This window comes from Diabrotica virgifera, chromosome 2 (assembly GCF_917563875.1).
Source record: "Diabrotica virgifera virgifera chromosome 2, PGI_DIABVI_V3a".
Taxonomy (NCBI): Eukaryota; Metazoa; Arthropoda; class Insecta; order Coleoptera; family Chrysomelidae; genus Diabrotica; species Diabrotica virgifera.
Window position 1 is genome coordinate 25,135,333 of NC_065444.1, and position 24,594 is coordinate 25,159,926.

General features: G+C 30.3%; 1 protein-coding gene across 2 annotated transcripts in view; it reads right to left on the minus strand.

The window, feature by feature from the left end:
- Window positions 1-24,594, minus strand: part of LOC114326207 (LIM/homeobox protein Lhx5) — a 275,094-nt gene that overhangs the window by 249,481 nt on the left and 1,019 nt on the right. The window lies entirely within an intron of this gene.

The window sequence follows — 24,594 nt, forward strand, 5'->3', positions numbered from 1 at the left end:
TTTATTAGAACTAAAACTAACAAGTAGGTACAATATAACTGTCAACTGTCAAATATAAGTCAAATTATTAATGTAAACATTGTTAAATCAGAATAACAATTTACGGTTTTTTTTCCATTCTGCAAAATACAGAGTGTTTTTAAATAAACGTTAAAATGTGTAGATACTTACGTAATAGAAAATAGATATTGTACAGGGCGTCAATAAGTTATATTTCATGAATGAAATACCATGACGTCACTTTTACTTTTCCTCCCTAGGGAGGAAAATTACAACTTTGCTCCCTACAATCAGTTCCGGAAAAGTATACTTTCGGTAGAGGTAGGTAGGTGCACCAAGAGAACAATTTCTTTTCTCCTAAAACACCGATTTCTTTGAGCAATATTTCTTAAAAGTTAACATATCCTATTAACTTAAACATACCGGTTCACATAATATAAAGAAACGAGTTTTTTAAACACAACTCAATAATTTCTTACAGATAATTTCTTCAATAATAAGAAATGCATTAATGGCTACATTTAATTTTCTTATCCTAAAGTTTTTATTTCTTAAATTGAAAACTACAAATATTTTGCAGTATAAGAAATATAATGTTAGGTTAATGCATATTTATATTTGTGAACAAGAAATTTTCTTGCAATTAAATAAATATTTTAAACCACAAGAAATAATTCTTCAGAAATACCCTCTGTAGTAACTGTGGTTATAAAATAAAAACTTTGTCATTAATGCCGAAATGTTCCTTGCAAAGAGATTTTCTTCCACAAAAGAATTGCGCAGATTAACTATTTATGATTTAGTCGTCAGTGTTTGTCAAGATGGCGTGATATGTTCATGTTCATATAGATGGATGTTGGATTTATTGGTGTACTTTAAAAATTAACGGATATTTTGAAGGTACGTACATATATAGGTATTAAATAAAAGTAAATTAAGTAATTTAAGATGTAATAATAATATTGTTGCGTATCCGAATGGTTAAAAAAGAAATATAATAGTATCTTTATATGCTTTTTAGGTATAATGATGGACGACTCTGAAATAAAGGAGCTTATTATTCTAACTGGGAAATATGCCACAATTTAAAGCTGGGACATAATGATATAATATATAGCTTCAGAACAATATTAAGAAAGGAGTCATTAACCAACTGCGGGACCTTCCAGAACTTCATACATGTAAGTACCTTTTTAAAAATGTGTATACTTATGTATCAACTATAATAGGTTTCTTGAATGTATCGGCTTCTATAAAAATATACAATATAACGCTATATCAAACATGGCGGGTGCAACGCTGAGGATTTTTTCTGTTAATTTATTTGAGATAAAGAAATCAGTTAGTCTAAAAGAAATATATGTTTATGGTTAAGAAATGTTATTGCCGAAAACCGTGAATTAGTTAATATGTATTAAATGACTTAGATGTAAACGAATAATACTTTCCCGTAATAAAATTTCTTAATGATTAGGTATGCTGTCTCTTTTAGATTATAAAAATTAAGAAAATTACATATTATTATGTCTGCTTCAATGTTTTACATTGGTTGAATTTTCCCTCTTGTTTTAGCAAACAATGTTTATTGTGTGACTTAATATTATACAGATAAATAATTAATATTTCATTAACAAAAAGAAAAAAATAAACAAATATATGTAGGTTAAAAATAATGCCATATGTTTGAACTAAATATGATTGATTATTATTAGTATTAATAGTTCTTATGGGGCCGTATATTTGTTTTTTTTTTGTATTTCCTAAATTTGTCAAAATAAATATCTATATCTTTATAAAACAATTTTTATTAAAGTAAGTTTACTCTTTCTACATAACGATTTTGTTTTAGTGAATTGCTGATATACAAAATGCTATTAACAAAAGAAGGAAAATTTGAGGAAGTTGGATTTGCCTCTCCATCCTTTTATTGTTGTGTAGAAGCCAGTGGTTTAAGGTTGGAGAAAATATTTGTATGTAATAATAACGTTTTATATCTTGTTTTATTAATAAATAATGATTTTACCTTAACACAATGATTTATTTCGCCGTATGTAATATCACTTTATTTTCAAGAAATATTAACTTAACTCTAAATATACGTTTATCTCTGCGAAATATATTTCTTAACATTAAATAAATAAATTATTAATAGTAAAATAATAATATTCCTTACTAAGAAATATTATTGCTCAGACAGAATAGTTTTCTAATGTGTAGAAAATATATTTTTATGACTAATAAAATTAATTAACATCAAGTGTAATTTCTTTCTGATAAATGGGTTTGAAGTTTGCCAGAAAGTGATAGTTCAATCATGTTTAAGATATATTTCTTTGGCTATAGTAGAATTTATTTGAAATATTTTAGAAAATTATATCTTATATACAAAGATATATTTCTTAGGCAATATGTCAAGTCGATATTTCTTAAATATTAATAAAGTTTCTTTATGTCAAGAATTTTTTTCTCTCGGTGTGGAAAAATTCTTTTCACAATTTTTCATACGACTGCACGTGGCCAAATAGGTAGCACCACTGTAAGAATAAATTAAGTAGAGGGGAACCGACTGCTGTGCCACCTAGAATAAATTATAATAATAAAAGTTCTGGTCAAGTTTGGAGCGCTTTAAAACCTAGATAAATAAACAGAATAAAACAACTTTACAGTGGAAATTGTTCGCTGAAAAACCCTCTACAAAATTGAACTGAAAAAAAGTTATAACCTCCAAAATGAAACTTGTTAAAAAATTTTACTTATTTTTGTTTATATTCGATTTGATTTTCCTTAGAGTTGGTAGTTTACGAGATATAGCGCGAGACCCCTTTGCACCCCTTTTCCAAGATGGCGGCTGGGGGACAAGGATGGCGACCCCAAAAACTTGTACGTAAGCTTCTACTGATCCCCCCTACAAATTAAAAAAATAAAATTGACTCCTTTAACAAATGCAAGCCTAAAACTATGGCCTAAAAAATGTAACGTTTCAATGGACAACTATAATAGTTTTCGTTTTATATTTGTAACGTTACAAACGTCACATCTTTGATATTTTATTTTTAAATAATTATTTTACCTTATTTCCTTTAATATTTCATTAATAATTATCTTCTTCTAATTGGTTTACCCATTTTCCCCTTTAAAAATCGGTTGGCGCTCTCTTTTATTACCCTCTTTTATTATCTTCTATTTAATATATCTCTTTCATTTAAATCATCATACTGAACATACCTCGTATATTCATACTCTCCAAATATCTGTATTTTCAATACGGAACATGCCGCTACTTCATAGTACTTGGTTGTCATTTTAAATGTCGTTTTCAATGACAGTGTCACTTCATCGACTTGACCCCCTACTCCCTGACATACACTGGAAGGGAAAAATTAATCCTTAAAAAGGCATGTAATTCGAAAAATAAATCATTTCTATTTCAACAAATCATCTTCCTCTTGGGGTGAGTTACACATAGTTTTTTTTAATAATTTCTTACAGTAATTATATTTCTCCGTCTAACAGTTTTTCTGTTTTTTTTTATCTAACCTTCAAATGTTCAACCATGTGTTTGATTTCTATATTTCTTTTCATCTATTAATATGCACGTTTAGTAATCAGAATTTTAACTATTCTTATCTAAATTCTATGTAATTTACCCTTGCCAATTACTATTTCTGAATACTATTTGGCAAAGGTATATTTTGGTTTTTCTTCTTGATGATTGATATGTGTCTCTGTTTTATAGTTTTTTGGAAAGAGATCAACCTTTCCCTCTTCGGGAACTTAAGCCTCACATCACCGGTGATGCACACTTGAAGGCGAAGACAATGACATCCAGACTGCACAACCACCACCTCTAGCTGCAGGGGCCTTGCGCCGAAGATCCGCCCAGGCCTACGAGAAGTCTACAACAGCAGTACCATACGACATCAAGAAGATACCATCAGCTACCAAAAGCCATAAGTATAATCCAGAATTGTTAGTTTTTGGCAAGAATTTGAATACATTTGTTAATGCAATTTACAAGTCATTTTATTTATTATATCTTTATGAACAATAAACATGATTAGTTAAAATATATTGTTTTGTTTGCTTCCATTCCAATTTTCATAGTTCATATCTGAGGTTAGGACAAGACGAACACACACCTGAGTGACTGAGCTAAGCTAAGGGTGTAACGATGGCTATCTTGGTTAGTTGAGGTAATATTTTCGAATATTGTTTCAATTAGCTGGGTTAGTCCATCGCTATTTCGTTACATATTTTTTAAATTGTACAACTTGGTTTAAATTGTTTGGTTATTGTAATCATCGCGAAGTACTTTAAATAAGTAGATACCTGTGTCTTTTGTCCTGTGTTGTATTAAAGTGCAAGTATTATTATTATAAATAAAATTAAATTAATCATAGTACATAAATAGTATCTTAAATCCACACTACATAAATTTATAAGCCTATGCAACCATGTTATTGAATATGAATATGAGTAATTGTTATTAATCGTTAAAGTAAGTTGCACTTGCAACGTTTATGGCATTGACAGCTAATTTACACCATAGTGTGTACACTATTTTGTAACCTACACGTTCCTACACGTTATAGATAAATCTTTGTAAAATAAAACAGTAAAACATAATTATTCTGTTCAGTGCTTCAAAGTTTGGTATCTACCTATAATTTTTCCATTCTAAACAAAAATCAGACTCATTTGACACATAAAAATCCTTTATAATTAAGCTATACAGTGATGAGCGGCGAGCTCGCTAATAACCGGCAATATAGCACAAAAGATGGAAAACGTATTAAGTTGTGTGATAAAAAGAAATGAAACTAGTCGAGCTGACATTATATTGATTGTTTCCCACCTTTAGACGTATCGCTAGAGTTTGGCAACTACCGCTGTCACAGTGACAGTTTTAGTTGACATACTGCTCTGATACGTGTAAAGGTGGGAAGCAATCAATATAATGTAAATTTATAGGTTAATATCACTAAATTTCCCAGCTCGACTAGTTTCATTTCTTTTTATACTTAAATGATAATATTTTTAGATCAACATGTTTTTATTTTTTGCTTCATTATTACCGAATCACTCTGTATCTATATGTATATTGGCTAGGGTAATTTATTAATCTAATTTCTTGATTGTAAATTAAAATTCATTAATCACACAACAGAAATATGGAAATGTATGATGCATCGGTACTTTTTAAAGATATTAAAACAATCAAATACTAATTAACACTTAAAAAATGGTATTATTATTCAAATTAAAAAATTGAAAATTATCAAAGCAGTAATGTGTATATTAGATACTTAACTCTAATAAGACGAGACATTAAAAACTGAATTAAAATGATATTAATAGAAGAAGATGATATTCTTGAAAATGTAGGTAGGTAATAGTTAACTTTTTTTCCTTAACCAAAGGTTTGCTTCAAATAATGTTTAAAATAAGTTTATTGAAATAATTCACTATAGTCTGACATTTGGTCTTGTCTGAATTTATCAACTTTTCAATATATTATTGTCTTTTCTTCTTTCAAAAGATTTACAATCTACATTTAAACCAGATCTTCATATTGTTCAACCAGGAAATATGTCAGGTTTCTCTATTTCTTTTTCCCCTTTGCAGTACCTACAGAAATATTTCGAATCTAACCTAAAACTAGTAGATCAATTAAAAGAAAAAGACAAAAATGATTTGGAAGAAACGATCAGAACGAGTAGGTATAAACATTGCTATAAAAAAACCTGTACGAAGCCGAAGCCGAAAAATAATAGATTAAAGACAGAAACACAACAGATGATTAAGGATAGAAGCTGCATGGATCGATATTCACTGGAATCTAAGGAACTTAATAAAATAAGAGAAGACATCAGAGACAACATTAGAGAAAACGTCGAAAATAATGTAGAGAAAAACAAGTTTATGAAAGTGTTAAAAAACTCTATATAGCAAAGGCCGATAACAAATGCACCATATAAAAGACAAAAATGGAATCACTATAAACTACAAACGCCAGATAATAAAAAATATGTCAAAACGGCAAACAGGTGTATGTTTTCAAAAAACTTTTGATAGTGTGTAAAAAATATATTTTATATCAGCTAAGTACTTTCAACACATAACGTGCCATCATCAGAGCTTCCTAAAAGGACATATTTAAGATAAGATTTTTTCATATAAAAAAGTGAGTGAAAAGCTTACGTCCTCTTAAAATACCTTCATAGAAGAGCAATTGCTTAACAACACAACAAAAAACATGAAACTGGGCAAAAGCCACAGATATAGGGTATAACCCTTTACAGTGAATAGAATCACATCTAAATTCTTTTATTAATTTATAAAGACAACATGGCTGAGTCAGACCATTTTGAGCCCACGTGAACAGCAGATCAGCTGAGGAAGACTGTTTAATTAATATTTATGAATGTAGAGGTCGCTTAAGATTGTAGTTCCTTCTTTACCATTTTAATAAATTACAGTCTTCCTCAGCTGATCTGCTGTTCACGTGGGCTCAAAATGGTCTGACTCAGCCATGTTGTCTTTATAAATTAATAAAAGAATTTAGATGTGATTCTATTCACTGTAAAGGGTTATACCCTATATATGTGGCTTTTGCCCAGTATTCATGTTTTTTGTTGTGTTGTTAAGCAATTGCTCTTCTATGAAGGTATTTTAAGAGGACGTAAGTTTTTCACTCATTTTTTTATATGAAAAAATCTTATCTTAAATATGTCCTTTTAGGAAGCTCTGATGATGGCACGTTATGTGTTGAAAGTACTTAGCTGATATAAAATATATTTTTTACACACTATCAAAAGTTTTTTGAAAACATACACCTGTTTGCCGTTTTGACCTATTTAGAAGTGTGTACAAGTCTTACAGTCTTTTCCAATTTCCAATAAAAAATATTGTAAGATTACCTACTATACATAATTATACTCGTCCAACGTAGCAAAACCCGAAAACCAATAATTATATGAAACGAAGAATACTAAAGTAGGATCCGAAACACTACCAGGAATTACTAACGAGGATTTTGAGTTTGTTAACGAGGAAGTTAAAGAAGTCTTAAACATATGGAAAATGGAAAAGCTCCTGGAGACAACGGAATATAGACCAGGGCGCATCTCTAAAAATATTAGTACATTTGGACGTTGAGAGGTGACTCAAATTTTTTTGCAGAAATTACTTGAAAATAAATCAAATAATAATATTTGAGTTATCCTCCCTCTCAAAAAGGTCCGGAACATTGTTTAAATAATCAAAATGTCAAAAAATTAAGGAAAAATTCGATTTTTTTCTTGGTTTTTTGATTATAACTTTAAAAGTATTCATTTCCGAGAAAAGTTGTACTGACTTAAAAGTTGCGTAATTAAATTTCCTACAATATAGATCTGTTAAATATTTAAATAATAGTCACCCTTATTGCAAAATAGCAATAATTGTGAAAAAAACATACAAAAACAAGTATTCGCATTTTACGTTTTTCAACCATTTATGCTACACTTAGGACCTTCATATTTCACCCTGAAAAACTTTATGATACAATAACACAATACTGTAAATTTCATTAAGATCGGTTCAATAGATTTTGCAAAACAAATTTTGCAATCCAGCTTTCGTAAAAAAAATTCACTTTTTCAAAATGTTACAGGACTGAAAATAAAGCAGATAGCAGGTTGAAAATTTTTTTGCGTATAGAAGTGTACTGTTCCTTTCATTTGCAATTTTGCAATATTAAAATCAATTAACACCACGGCGTCAGGAATTTTTTTAAATAAGCATTAATTATTGGTGCTACGCGCAGGACAGCGGATAGTTTGCTCTGATTGGGCATTCCAATGACCTTTGATAATGATTGATACATTTTAATTTTCATTACACTTCGATATAAATAAATAAATTTGTTGATTGCAAAATAAAAACACATACTCTATCCTTTGAAATAACACTTTTATTAACAAAAACTTTCTTTGTTCATATATTTTAACTTAAATAATAAAAGTTTATTATTTTTAAACATATGCAATTGTTTAAACAATATTTCACAAACAATAATAAAATTAGTTTAATTTTTGTGGAATTATAGTAGATTATACCACGAGTCAATAATGATGGCTATTATTCCCGAGGAATATTTACGAACCGAGCCGCGTTAGCGGCGAGGGAGTAACATTCCGAGGGAATGAGAGCCATTATTGCGAGTAGTATACTCTACTTTATCTATGACAAATTAATTAATTTAAGATTTTTAATGAACAACTTTATTTGTTAAAAACGTTAAAATTAGTAATAGTACAATTAATAAACTGAATTGGTTGAGAATCATCATCAACTTTAGTAGAGTTTTTAATACAAATATTTGGGATCTCGATTGCTGTAGAACAAGAAGATGGTACATTACTGTTTATCTCTTTAATAATTTAAATATCAATATATATAATTGACATAATAGATTAATAGCTATTAATCCCGCATTATTAATCCCTAAGGGATTATTATATGGCATTATATTGCAAACACCACAAGTATAATACATATATTATGTATCAGTCCTAGATAAAAATATTAAAATACAACAAAATATATGAAAATAATATATTAGATAAAGATTGGAAGAAATTTTGGTGGAAATCAACTTGTGTGAATCGAACACCGCTGTCCTGCGCGTAGCACCAAAAATTATTGTTTATTTCAAAAATTTTCTGACGCCGTGGCAATCAATCGATTTTAATTTTGAAAATTGCAAATGAAAGGTACAGTACACTTCTATAAGCAAAAAAAATTTCAACTTGCTAACTGCTTTATTTTCAGTCCTGTAACATTTTGAAAAAATTAATTTTTTTTGCGAAAGCTGGATTGCAAAATTTATTTTGCAAAATCTATTGAACCGATCCTAATGAAATTTACAGTATTTTTTTACTGTATCATAAAGTTTTTCTGGGTGAAATATGAAGGTCCTAAGTGTAGCATACATGGTTTAAAAACGTAAAATGCGAATACTTGTTTTTGTATGGTTTTTTTCGCAATTATTGCTATTTTGCAACTAGGGTGACTATTTTTTAAATTTTTAACTAATTCTATATTGTAGAAAATTTAATTACGCAACTTTTAAGTTAGTACAACTTTTCTCGGAAATGAATACTTTTAAAGTTATAATCAAAAAAAGAAGAAAAAAATCGAATTTTTCCTTCAATTTTTGACATTTTGATTATTTAAACAATGTTCCGGACCTTTTTGAGAGGGAGGATAACTCAAATATTATTATTTGATTTATTTTCAAGCAATTTCTGCAAAAAAATTTGAGTCACCTCTCAACGTCCATCTCAAAACAGATGCGCCCTGGACTAATATCAAAAGAGATGATTATAGCTGTATTCGCTGTGTGCAAGTACTTGGAGGGGATACGAGAAACGATCGTGCGCGTATAGCGGATAAATCTTGCAACTTTCTTAACATATATTTCTTAATTAATTCATATTGTTAATTGAAATTGTCAAATTGACGTTTATTTCATACATACTGTCATTGAAGAAAATGGGATTTCGCAAGTGATGTTATATAAATTGTAAAAATTATATGTTGCTCCACAATATTGATATGATATGCAATTATTATTAAAGTGAATTTAATTAATGGTATTTTGCTTGTAGTACAATGTTTACCTTTTAATAACATAACCTTAATCTTACTTTTTCTTCTTATTATTTTTTTGGACTATGGCCTTGACAATTATCCAGTAACCAGGACTAATATAATTGGTCAATATAATTAAAAGTGCTTAAAATGTTGCTGAGCTATGGAACCATAGGTGTCGCTCTTTCGAACGTGCACGGTCCCAATACAGTGATGAGCGCGCTAATAACCCGCAAAATAACGCAAAAGATGGAAAACCTATTACATACTTAGTTCAACCTTTCAAATTCAAAATACGATTTTGAGAACCATTTCTGAAGTGGAAATCGAAAGGTAAAATAAAAAATAAAATTAATTAAGAAAACTGCCATAAGAAAATAGCTAAAGATGCCATAAGAAAATAGCTTCATAAAAAGACAATCCATGTTAGATCAAGGAATTTATTGGGCCAAGCAATTCTCCCTGCCCTAGAATATCTGGAGAGTACCGAAAAAACCAGATGTTTGCAGTAAAAAAATTAGAATTGTAGTGGACTGCCGTAACCTCACTGAAAAAATAATAGATGACCGCTATCCCATATCAAATATCATGGATGTTTTGACCAAAAGGCAATGTGTCACTATTTTACAACATTAGACTTAGCGTGGCTTCTAGTAAATTGAAATGAAACCAGAAAACGTTCAAAAACCAGCTTTTAGTCGATAACGGACAATGAACACCTCCGGATGCCAATGGTATTGAAGAAAAGCAAGAAAAGCCTAGCTACCTTCCAAAGAGTAGGGACGACATTATAAGGCATACAGAATGTAATATGCTTAACTTATTTAGATAGTAAGTATAGTGCTTTTAACTTTCAACGTCACAACAAGAGCACATTCCTTACCTGAACAAAGTATTCAAACGACTAAAAGAAACAAATTTTAAAATTCAGTTGGATAAATGTGAATTTTTGAAAAAGGAATTTGCTTATTTGGGACACATTTTGATATCTGAGGGTATTAAGCCAAACTCTGATAAGATCGCAGCCATAGGCGTAATTCGGGGGTGGCAGCTGCCACCCCAAAGTTTTGTACCCTCATATTTTGCCACCCCAAAGATTGACCCATAAAACTAAATTTTATCAATAAATTATGTATAAAAATAAAAGTTTCAGGCTTTTTGTTGTGGTGGTAGAGTACTGAAAAATGTGGGTTTCGTCCACCGGAGCTCCCAATGAGAGGAAAAATCCCAGTTAAACTTGGTGGATGCTCTAAAGCTCCATTTGAAACGGTTAAAGAGCACCTAAAAGCTACCGTTTTTTCCCACTTTGGAACAGGAAATTGAAAATAGGCTGCAGGAAAGCTATTTGGATGTACTTAACCACCTGAGCCAATTGTTGGGAAGACATGAAGTAGAGGAAAGCATCAAGTTTGTTTCAAAATACTACTCTTTGGATGAGTTCTGCGAAATGAAAATTTTTCATAACATGAAAGAAATAACGTTACAAACGTCACATCTTTAATATTTTATTTTTAAATAATTATTTTATCTAATTTCCTTTAATATTTTCATTAATCATTATCTTCTTCTATTTGGTTTACCCATTTCCCCTTTAAAAATTGGTTGGCGCTCGTTCTATAATAGGCAACCCTATTTACATTGTATCTTCTCTTGTGTTCCATGTTCGTGATTTCAAATTTCGTCCAAGGTTCGTTGTCATGTCATTTTAATGACAATGACAACCCCCATATCTCATTCTCAAAATGGAAGTGGAAATGTTTTAAAAAGCAGAGTAGCTCCAAAATTAAATCATTTTCATTTCATCAAATCGTCTCTTGGGGTAAGGATAACATTATATTGTGATTATATTTCTCCGTCTAACAGTTTTTCTAATTGTTTTTTATCTAACCTAACTTCCAATGTCAGACCATGTGTTCTGATATTTTAGTTTCAAATATAATTATCTTTTAATTTACATGTATGCACGTTTAGTAATCAGAATTTTAACTATTCTCATCTAAATTTCATTTGATTTATTCTTGTCATCTGCTACTCTTTCTGACGATTAGAACGGCAGATGGCACACGTTGGTTTTTCTTCTTGATGATTGATATGTGTCTCTATTTTATAGTTTTTTTGGAAAGAAACCACTTTTCTCCCTCCGGGAGTTTCAACAACCCTCAAATCGCCGGCGATACAACAACGAGGACCATGTCATCAGGGCTGCAACCACATAACCAAGACTGCAACGACCAACATCCGTAGGCCTGGTGGAATACAACACCTACAACCCCAGAGCCCGTTGCAGAACCAGCAGCAGTACCATACGACATCAAGAAGATACCATCAGCTACCAAAAGCCATAAGTATAATCCAGAATTGTTAGTTTTTGGCAAGAATTTGAATACATTTGTTAATGCAATTTACTAAGTCATTTTATTTATTATATCTTTATGAACAATAAACATGATTAGTTAAAAACTATGTTTTGTTTGCTTCCATTCCAATTTTCATAGTTCATATCTGAGGTTAGGACAAGACGAACACACACCTGAGTGACTGAGCTAAGCTAAGGGTGTAACGATGGCTATCTTGGTTAGTTGAGGTAATATTTTCGAATATTATTTCAATTAGCGGGGTAGTCCATCGCTTACTCGTTTCAATGAGAAACAAAACAGTTGAAGAAAAATCGTCAGTTTTTGTAGAAAAGGCTCTAAAAAATGTCTAGCCCATGACGTTTGAAATATTCAGGCTATTTTTCATGATTCCACTAAACTCACCTGGGTGTGAAAGGACCTTTTCATGCCTGAGAAGATTAAAAACCTACACCAGAAACGCTAGCGACCAGGAAAGAATGTCTGCATTGGGGCTTTTAGCCATTGAAAGAAAAATCCAAGTCGATATTGAAAGTGTCATTGATGTATTTAATATCCGGAAAACGAGACTTCATTTAAGTTAGATTTGAATCCATCACCTCTAAAACACACATTGTTTCTATTATCTTACTAAAATACTATTGTAAATATAAGCCTATTAAAGATTTGAATTATTGTATTGAATTTATAAGATTTAGACCTGTATCCAGTATAATCCTAGGTTCTAGGTTGATACACAAGCTTGGGGCAGATATTGTAAAAAATCGAAAATCAGGATGTGTACAGTCAATGTGTTTAGTTATAAAAAAAATAGTGTATAAATTGCGTTAAACCCTTCCATTTTGCATCAAAATTTACAAAATTTTCCCCCCAAACCTCCCGGTAGGTTTTGCCACCCCAATGAAATTCGTGAAATGACGCCTATGATATAGCCGTATAGGAGTTACCTACCCATTACCAAAAAACACTTAAGGCAATAAAATGCTTTATTGGATTACTTGGATTCTACGGAAGATACATATTTTGCACGATTGACAAAACCTTTAACATCATCCACGAGGAAAATAAACTTCCTGTTTGTGAAAAATACCAAGTTTCTTGTAAAAGGTATATATTAAAATACCCTAAATAAGGGTCACAATACAAAACGTTTTCGGATTAAGGAATCCATCATCAGTGTTTAAAAGCCAAAATTTGCATGCCTGAGCCACCAAAATGTATCGGGTAAAAACCCTTTAAATGTAAATAATAAGGAAGTTTTACATATTTATATAAAATTCATTGGATGGTATAGATAAACCTGGATGTTACCCAGGGCAACACAGGACTCTCTCCACGTGGTTGGAACTTTTTTTGGAGAAAACCTCACATATTGGATTTCAATGGCCAACAATATATACCTTTTACAAGAAACTTGGTATTCTTTAACATCATGTTAGAAAAAATGTGCAAAAATTAAACATCTTAGAAAGTATTTTTTGTTTTTCTCAACATCAAGTTTTTTGACTTGTTTCATTTCTGTAAAAAGTTGTTCAATCAATCTACATCTAGTTAGAAGAAATAAACTTACAGATAAGATATAAAATTATTTGAAATCTATATGTGCAAAATTCGAAAACAAAAATGGAAAACATTGAATTTTTATATCTTTCAATATTTACGCTACAAATACCTACTGATGACATTTGCACAAATATTTTGTTTTCCCTGTCCAAATTTGCAGCAATTATTTTTAACGCTCTACTGCTTAGTTTAAATGTGTTTGGTCTTTTTTTTAGATTCATTAATATTTTTATCCAATAATGAGAATTAAATAGAAAAATTTTAGTTAGATGGAAATTTAGACAAAATGCAAACATTAGGAAAGTATCAAGGAAAAATTTTAAAAAGCTGTTGTTGATTTTTAGAAGATTTAAAGTGGTTTTTTAATAAACTAATTATTAAATTACTAGTAATGACTGTTGCGTCACTACTTATAGATATGTACATGTAGCTTTCTTCCACTTATCTTTACGCAATACTGCAAGTAATCGATGATATTTACACTACTTTAGGGGTATTTCTATTTATTACCCCTTTGAATAATTCCACAGACAGTCTATTATCATTATCAACCATTCTAAGATTTTGAGATGAGATCCGTTGCAAGCCTTTAGTCTTATTCTAATAAAAGTAATGAGTTTTTTAAAGTAAAAGGTGCAGATTTGTGTACCTTTACAAATCACGTTTACGTTAAGACATACAGCACAAAGAAGTTTTCTGGGGAGTTTTAGATCAAAATGTTTTATAGGAAAAAAATGGTGTTCTTTTAATTTTAAGAAAAACGTGATTTCATTATTTTTTATTTTCAGGGTAAAATTGCGATTTTGACAATGCTCCCCAACTTAAAATTCAAAATAAATTCCATTTTCTTTTTCAGCACCATCAAAAACGTAAAATAAGACCAAAATTAGCCATTCACCACCCATATTAAAAGTTGCACCATTTTTTTTTCTACAAAACATTTTGTTCTGAAATTTTCCAGAAAACTTCTTTGTATTCTATATCATAAACGTGATTAAAAAGCTAAATTTCCAAATTTTGTCACTCAACTTTTGCGATTAAACTTTGTAATTCAGGAATCTGCACCTTATACTTTAAAAAATTAATAACTTTTATTAGAATAAGACTGAGAGCTTGAAACATATCCCGTTGTCTTTAAAAAGGTGACAAATATGAACAGTAAAAATTTCAGAAAAAAATATTAAAATGGAACAGAGTTGTAGCGAGTTAAACGCAAAAAACGTAATTTCATTTTTTTTATTTTTAGGGCAAAATTTTCGATTTTGAGAATGTCTAGTGTATTCGGCCAACAAATAATATTTTGAAATTTGCATTTAATATTTATTTTGAAGTTATTAAATGTGACAAAATCACATATAAATCTATAAGAGTCGAAAGCCATTAAAAATTTATATTCTAAGATTGTGGAAAGTTTATGAGTAGGTATATATAAATATATAGGCAGTGTATATCGATATTTATTGCTAGACATAATGGTATTGTTTATTGACTAAAAATATACCAAACACACTAAAGTTGGGTACAGAGTGTAAAATAGAAGAAAGATTGTAAAATATGATATAATAAAGTTTTATGACATAATAAAATAGATTTATTTGTACAGCTTGCGTGATGAATATAGCTTTTCATTTTTCCGTTTACTATAGATATTATGTACCTATATTTAAGGTTTTTGAACTCCTAAGTAGAGCATGGAGCTTCAGTAAAAACGCGCCATCGAGTTCTATTTTGCGCTAAAGCCTTCATTTCATTCCAAGACTTTCCTTGACCTCTTACCTATCCTTCTCCAAGTTAGTGCTGGCGACCTCTTTGTTTTCCTTGGGGATTCCACGACTCTAGGGCAGTTTTTGCAAATACTGGAGCTATTTTTTCGGATTGTGTGACCGATCTAACTCCACTTTTTGGACTTTATTTCATTTTCTACCCTCTTTAGGCAAGAAAATGTGAACAACTATTCGTAGGAATGTATTAACAAACACTTGCAGTTTGTCTGTAAGGGTTTTTGTCACTTTCCAGGTTTCACATCAGTAGAATAGAAGACATTTGAATGGAATATTCGGATCTTTGTCTTGGAAGTATACTGGCCAGAGTTCCAAACAGGGTAAAGCATGCTGAAAGATTGTTGAGCTTTCGTATCATCTTCTCTACCTCCGCTTTCTGTTGTGACACATGCAAGATAGGTTGTTGATAGTAGGTACCTAAATAGTAGGGGAGAGTTGGAAAAAACCGGGTAGAACAGTCGTGTGTATTCAATTCTGCTTCATCTGAGTAATCTGTGCCGGAGCAGTAAGACCTCACCTGTTTTTTGATGCAACGAACTGATGCAACTGAACTGGACAAAAAAGGAAAAAACGTGGTAAACGGGCTGCGCCCAAAATTGGTTCCGAAATTACCGACTGCAGATTCTGAGAGTTTGGAGGAAGAAGATAATAATGACAATGCGTGTCTATATTACAATAAACTATTTTTAAATTCTAAGGTGAAGGAAGGCTGCACAAAATGTGTGTCTTGCACCAAATGGGCTCATGAAGCCTGTAGTGCCTATGATGACGTAGATAAAATTTTTATTTGTGACTTCTGTTCATTTATTTCTGTTCTTATAATTTGTTCTTGTAATTTATTTCTGTTCATATATTTCTGATCATAGATTTTTGATTTTTGTTTGCATACTTTCAATAAATATTTTATTTTGTGCCCATTAGTCTTTTTAAATGGTAATTAAGTTATTACCTGGTTTTATCATACCGATTGGACAAAACCGGGTATTTTGCAATATTTTCATAAAAATAAAAAATATTAAAAATTTAAAAATATTTATAAAAATTGACATTGGTATATCAAACTTAAGTCGTTTGAGAATATTTCAATCTGCTGCAAACGTTTGCTACTCTAACATAGCACAAGATATAGATGGTTTTTGCACTGGTACCCGGTTTTGTCCACCTCTTCCCTATCCACCTATGTTTCTTGTTGTTATTCTCATGAGTTTGGTTTTGTTAATATTGATTTTCAAACAAGTATATTAACTTGTACTTACTGATTGCCAGAAGTAAACAAGAATTAATAGAAATACTAAAAATACTAGAAGCAAAAACAAGAAAGAAAGGGATATACATAAACGAAGAAAATACCAAATAAATGGAACGGACAGAACGACAATACATACACGAATAATACCTGACAAAAATCATAGAAGGAAAAATATCTACATACATAAATCAGAAGAATCTATAAAGAAGAAGTAGAAAGATTTCAGTTACCTATGAGTGACATTCACCAATAGACTAAATATAAAGCAAGAACTGCGAGAATTATCTCTCTCTCCTCTTGTTGTTTCCCCATTACTGAGGATCGTGATTTCTTCCAATATTCCTAACAATGTTTCTCCATTGGTATCTATCTTCAGCTGCTCTAAGAGCTTCGCAGAATGAGTTTCCAGTTGAATTCTTTATTTGGTCGGACCATCTAGTTGGTGTTCGTCCTCTTGATCTTCTCCCCGGAACGTTTCCAGAAACAATAATTAATCTCTTCAAACTGTCGTCACCTCTGCGAACCACGTGACCAAATAATTGCAGTACCTACCTATTAATTGCAGACATATTGTGGACAGCCTTTTTTTAATCTTGAGTTGGTTTAGAATGGAAACGTTTGACCTATGAGCTGTCCAAGGTATGCGCAGCATTCTTCTCCAGCACCACATCTCAAAGGCACCAAGTCTCTGCTCCGTATAGAAATATTGAGAATACAGGGGCATTCACCACTCATGTTGATATTTTGAGAGATAGATCTGTCTTTCCAAACTTTAGTTAGGCGACTCATCGCATTGTTTGCCATACCAATACGTCTCCGAACTTCTGCTTCACAGTTACCATCGTTAGTGACCCGAGATAGACAAAGGTGTTTACTATCTGGTATTCTTGTAACAAGTTAGTCAGTTGAATAGTGTCGAATCTGTCGACCACCATTATTTTTGTCTTAGCTTTATTGATTTTTAGACCAACTTTATTGCTTTCTTACTCAGCTCTTCGCAGGAGATCACACATTTCTTGCTCATATGTTGCTATAAGTGTAGTGTCATCAGCAAATCTTAAATTGGAGATTTTCCTACCGGCTACTGTTACTCCACCGGCCCATCCTTCTAAAACCATCCTCATGACATGCTCACCATAAATGTTAAATAAGTCAGGTGACAACACGCATCCTTGTCTAAGAATTAGGTATGGCTGGTATCTAATCATTGTATAATTGTATATTTGCTATAAACAAGTTATTAGGAAGTAAAAACATTTTTAGAAGGGGTAAGATACGACTTCAGACAATCATAAGACTTATTATCATGGACGATGAACAAATCTGAACCAGTCATGCTTCAAATGTATGTAGGAAAGAAAAGTAGGCAGGAAAATATTTGGAGAAAAGCTATGTGCATAGCTTCATGGAAAGCTATTAAATGTAAATTATTCATGTACATTAACTTAAAGTATTAATTAACGAGTTACTTAATTAATTAATGTTATAATTAAAAATTAATACAAAACATATATTTTTTTCTAGGAACACTATAAAAATATAACCAAGATACCGAAATGTTTTTGTAAAAACAATTTTAATTAACTAATAAAAAATAATGGTAACATATGATAACAGTACGTAAATATCTAAATAAACCATAATATAATATAGGTATAATTAAATAAAATCAATAAAAATATTTCCAAATATTAAAGGCGTAGGGCGTAGATTCATTTCTACTAAATATTTTTAAAATCATTAAAAGTTTCTAACGCAATTGATCTACATAAAAAATCGAGGTTTTCGAAATAATCATGACCAATTATTATCTAGAAGATATGGTTAAATATAAACATGATATTGAATGATGAATTAACAACAAAAATTGAAAAGGTAACATGAAAAATCTAAGTAACATTTACATAAAGTTTTTGAGAAAAATAAAGCCATAATTGGAGACACAAGTGCATGAAGGGTATATGTGACATATGCTTAGTTATTTGGAAGAATGAAGTTAAAGTTTTTATACTAGAACTTTTTTACTATCTATTTTTACTATTTTATACTAAGATCTAAATAGACTAAATTTATAGGATAGGTAGTTTTAAAACTAATATATTTATTAACACTATTAAAACAAGAACTAAAAAAATATTTATTATATATTTTTTATATATAAAAAGTGTAAGTGTACATAGATCCTTTATGCACTTACATTTTAAGATTTACTGTGTACATAGATCCTTTACACTCTAATAACTTAAACTTAATAATAACTTAAAGAAAATATTAATTTTAAAACGTGTTTGGCTTCTTTGAAAGATTTTTAGGTTCGAACAACTTACTTTTAACATAAAAAACATGTTTTGAAAAATTTGTCACATATACCCTTCATGCACTTGTGTCTTCAATTATTTATATAAAACTTCTTTAATTAGAAAAACAAATTAGAGAATCAATCGCCTTCATCTTACAAGTACCTATGTGAAATATTTATACACCGTGTTAGACTTTATTGTTATTAAAAACTGTTAGTTTAACAAATACGTTTTTAATACATGCACAAAACGTATAGTCCATTCTTTAACGGTAAAATATTGCAAAACCTCTAAATTTTAAAGAACTGCTTGGATTGACATGAAATTTGGCATACACATAGCTAACAAGTCAAAGAAAAAAAGTGATATTGTGCCGATGTGTGCTTTTGTCCTGGGGGTGGTTTTCACCCCCTCTTGGGGGTGAAAAAATGTTCGTCCAAAGAAAGTCAGGAAAAAGATAAATTGGCTAATTTTAAGTAACTTTTATTCTATAGAGTTTTTCACTAAGTCAATACTTTTCGAGTTATTTGGCAGGGAATATGTTCATTTTTTCAACAAAATAACCACGCTTTAGACGGTTTTTCGCAAATAACTCAAATAGTAAGTACTTTGTCGAAAAAATATTCGTAGAAAAAATATAGCCTGCAAAAAAAATTAAAAAAATGATGTATATATCATGTCTCTTTACCTAGTAGAAGCAGAGTTATAGCTAATGAAAAATAGGTTCATATTCGTTAAATTCCAAATGGAATACTTTAACGTGAAATAACCAAAAATAAAGCACATTTCGGGGAAAACTAATTACAACTTACTTAAAGCATTTAAAAAAGCTTCATTTTTGTTTTATAAAAAAATTTCTAGCATCAAAATTAAACAAGTTACGCTCAAAATAAAGTTAGTCCCTTTTGGTTTTGGTAAAGAAATCGAGAAAATCACCCCCTAATTAGTATCTTAAATGAACTTAATCGTTACGACTTCACAAGTTTCTTGACTCGTGTATATATTGTTTATATGATCTGTAAGTTTCATCGGTTCAAAGTCCTTATTATTGAAAGGGCTGTAGTTAAAAGTGGTTGAACGAGTCACTGATCACGAATGTATGGAAATTTAGAAACACCAAATCTTAATCAATTTTTGGCTAACAGAAAAACAAAAAATACAGATATTCAGAAAAGCAAATCTGACTTTTTTGTTTTTCGAGATTTTTGGTATCTCTAACAATTTTTAAGTTATTTTGAAAAAAAGCATATTTTTCAAAATTTAAATTTTTAAAAATTTTACTTTGAAACCAAATTTTTTCAAAAATAAACACTTTTAATCGATGAAACTTACAGATCATATAAACACAACATAATTAAAATAATTTGTGGAGCGGTAACGATTAATTTTATTTAAGTTGCTAATTAGGGGGTGTTCTGCCCGATTTTTTTTGCAATAACAAAAGGGACCAACTTTATTTTGAGCGTAACTTGCTTAAATTTAATGCTAGAAACTTTTTGTAAAAATAAAAATAAAACTTTTTTATAAACTTTAAAAAATTAAAATGGGTTTTCCCCAAAAAGTGCTTAATTTTTTGGATATTTCACGTCAAAATATTCTATTTGAAATTTGGTGAATATGAATCTATTTTTCATTGGCTATAACTCTGGTTCTACGAGATCCAGAGACCTAACGCGTACACTATTTTCTTTTTACTTTTTTATAGGCTATATTTTTGCTAAGAACTTTTTTTTCGACAAAATACTTACTTTTTGAGTTATTTGCGAAAAACCGTCTAAAGATGTGGTTATTTTGTTGAAAAATGAACATATTCACTCGCGAATAACTCGAAAAGTGTTGACTTGGCGAAAAAGCTCTATAGAAAAAAAGTTACTTAAAATTAGTCAGTTTACCCATTTCCGGACTTATTTTGGACATACCTATATTTTTTCACCCCCAAGAGGGGGTGAAAGTCACCCCCAGGGCAAAAGCACACATCGGCACAATATCACTTTTTTTCTTTGACATGTAAGCTATGCGTATGCCAAATTTCATGTCAATCCAAGCGGTTCTTTAAAATTTAGAGCAAAAACCGTGAAAGAATGGACTAGTAGGTACCTACATTTATAAGCAACTTAAGATATTTTTACTAAAAATATGGCTTTTACCTACAAGACCGAGGCCAACTACGCCACCCGTCAGTTTTGAAAGACATAACCCGTTTAACAACTTTATGGTTATCTATATTGTTTACACTATTTTTAAAATAATAATTTTTGATAACGGTTTCCGAGTTTTAAATCGCAACTTAAATTCGCAGGTCAAAATGTAATTGCCATTGCAAACATTTGTGGCTTAATTACATATAAACAAGAAAACAGTTTCAGAATTTTTTTAAAGAATATTATAAGTACGTTTTGTTTAATGACTTCATCCGACGATGACGTTATGGTTAGGCTAACATTCTTTACGTTTGGATTAGTTCAACTTTTTTGTTTAAAATTTGCTTCAGTTTTGTAAAGGCAGTTTTACAAACAGTTCTGCTATTTCGCTAACTTATGTTATTGTAGCTCCAAAATTATTGAGAGACTCATTAAAACTCGACTTATGTCCTTCATCGTTGATAACAACATTTTATCACAAAATCAGTTCGGCTTTTTAACAAATAAATGTACCACTGATGCCATGTTTTCTGTACTACATGAGGTTTACCAAACACTAAACAATAATCTTTATACTGCCACTGTTTTGTGCGACTATGCCAAAGCTTTTGATTGTGTAAATCATGACATCTTGATTACAAAACTAAATTTCTATGGAATTCGTGGTATTTCTTTGAATTGGTTCCAATCCTACTTGAATAATAGGAAACAACTAGTTAGAGCAAATGATACTGACTCTAGTTTCAAAAACATTGTATGTGGAGTACCACAAGGTTCAGTATTGGGTCCTCTACTGTTCCTTATCTTTATAAATGACATCACTAATTTAAAAATCAATGGGAAAATTTTTCTTTTTGCTGATGATACCAGTATCACATGGAGCAACAACTATTGCATCTCTTCATGAAACTATAACTTCGGATCTACTGACGATAAAGACCTGGTCTGACTCTAATTTACTCTCTTTTAACGTAAATAAAACAGTAGCATTATCCTATAAAGGAGCTCTTCAACCTTTGCCTCTTAATAACAGCCAGATCAGTACCGTTGATTCTGTAAAATTTCTTGGTATTTTTTAGACAGCAACCTCAAATGGTCCCTTCATATCGATTCGTTAAGTAAGAAACTCGCCTCAGCTTGCTATGCAATAAGATCTGTCTCAAGGGAACTCAATTTAGCATCTTCTAAAATAACATATTTTTCGTTGTTCGAGTCTCATCTTCGATATGGTCTTCCTTTTTGGGGTTCTAGTACAGCTGCTCAATTTGATGTCATTTTTAGATTGCAAAAAAGGGCAATAAGATATCTGTTTGGCCTCAGAAGAGCACACATTGCAGAAGTTACTTCAGAGATCACGAAATTTTTACTATTCCATCTTTATATATTCTAGAAACGGTTTGTTTAATTCGTAAACACCTTCATGTCTTTCCATCAAGGCCCAATCATCTTTACTCCACCAGAAATTCAATCTTTGATATTTATTTACCGATTCCATCCACTGAGTTAGTAAAGAAATCTACATTATATTCCGCAAAGAAACTGTACAATCATCTTCCGTTACAACTTAAATCTGCAACATCTTTCCCTAAGTTCCGTAAAATGACAAAGGCCTATCTATCCAAAAGACCATATTATTCAATAGAAGAATTTCTCAATGAATAACTAAGAAAATTGGGTTTCATACGCAGTAGCATAAATTTGTCAGTTCCTTATGTTGTACATATTTTATTTTATTTGTTGTATGTTCAATTTGCAATTTATATAAATTTTGCAATAAATTGTTTTTGTCTTGGCTTTTATATTTTTTACTGTACATTATTGACGATTTATCTAATTTTAGTAAATTGTAGTTGTTATTTGTTATTTATATTATGTTTTTCTTTTGACTGTATGTAAGCTTTGTCCATAAAATTGTAAAAATTTTCAGTGGCAATAAAGCATATTTCTATTCTATTCTATTCTATTTGTATAAATGTGCAAACAAAGACACCTTAAATACAAAAATACCAATTAAAAGAAATAAATAAAATAGCCTCTCACGCATTGTGTCTTCAGTGATATTGTTTGACTTCTTGTACTAGGTATTGCGCCAAATGGTATGAGAAATATCAAAAAGTAGCAGAATCAATTAAAAAAATACGAATTAAAAATTTAATTAATAATTGTGTCAGTAGTAGAAAAAAATACAGATAATTCGGAAGAACCATGAAGAGAAAATTTAAAAATAAAAAAAATAGGTAGGTACAACGAAAACAAACTCAAAGAGATAGAAGAGAAGAAAAAATTAAAAAGGAACTGAAGAAAAGAACAATATAATAAAAGATGCAAAAAAAGTTGTAGGTAGGTACTTGTAATAAACAATGAAAAGACAAAATACTTGATAATGGAGAAAAAGCTAAAGGAAAAAAGGGATTGAAGGAGAAAATAAGAGTTTCAGAATTTACTTATATGGATGTAAAAAATGAGATAAAAAGCTACATGAGGAAGGGGAGATAAAGGTAAGAATAGCAAAATAAAATAAAAAGTATGGAGCATTGCCATCATTAATAAAATTCAAGTATGTTTGAAGAAAAACAAATACTAGCTAAATATCCATGCGAAACATAGGTGATTATAAAATATCAGAAATAGACCTTTTATAAAGATGGGAGAAGTAAATACAAAGAACAATATATCCAGTGTGAAAATAGATGGCCTATGGAAGAGAAGGAATCTTAAAGAACTTGAAGAACTATTAGTATTATATATACCGAACCAAAAATAACCACGGTAATCAAAGCATAGATAATACGACATTTAAGATATAGGTATTGAAAGATCGGAAAGCCAATACAAAAAAGAAGAAAAGATAACCCAAGAAGAAGATGGAACAACAGCCTATAAGTATGAAGACTTACAAAAAAAGTGGGTAATATTAAGAACTGGAAAGAAATCAATGGATGGAAGTGGATGAATTGAAAATGTATGCAAAGATTATAAGAAAATTTCTTATTACATTGAATATTTAATATTCAATGTATTTTATATTAAATAAGTAAATGTAATTAGTAATTAATGGAAACTTACACTTTTCACACCTACAGGTACCTTCAAGAAAAATCAGGTTATATCAATTCAATTTTGAAAACAAAAACAAGTTATTTTGAACAAAAACATTGGGATTCATTCTAAAAAAATAAGTAAATAAAATATTCAGTGTGAAAAATGGCAAACGTGTTACAGAATTTTCAAGAAATGTTGGTAAGATACTAACCAACGCAGAAGGAAAGAAAGAATAGGTACCTAATCCATAAAATCAATAAAAAATAACAGGTGAGCAAAAACGTAAATCTAAAAAAATAGTTTCGGAACAGCTTATGATTCAAAAACCTTTCAGTCATCCTTAGTTGTAACTAACAATAAATAATACAGCCAGAAAATGGAAATTGGTTACTGCGAATTCAAATAATGCCTAAGGCCTTTCTATAATTACAACTTTCGTCTGAAGAACAAAAACATCAGCAAAAACTGGAAAAGGAAGCTATATAAAACAATGACCAGATTATACACAGTAAGTATGTGGAGAAAGTG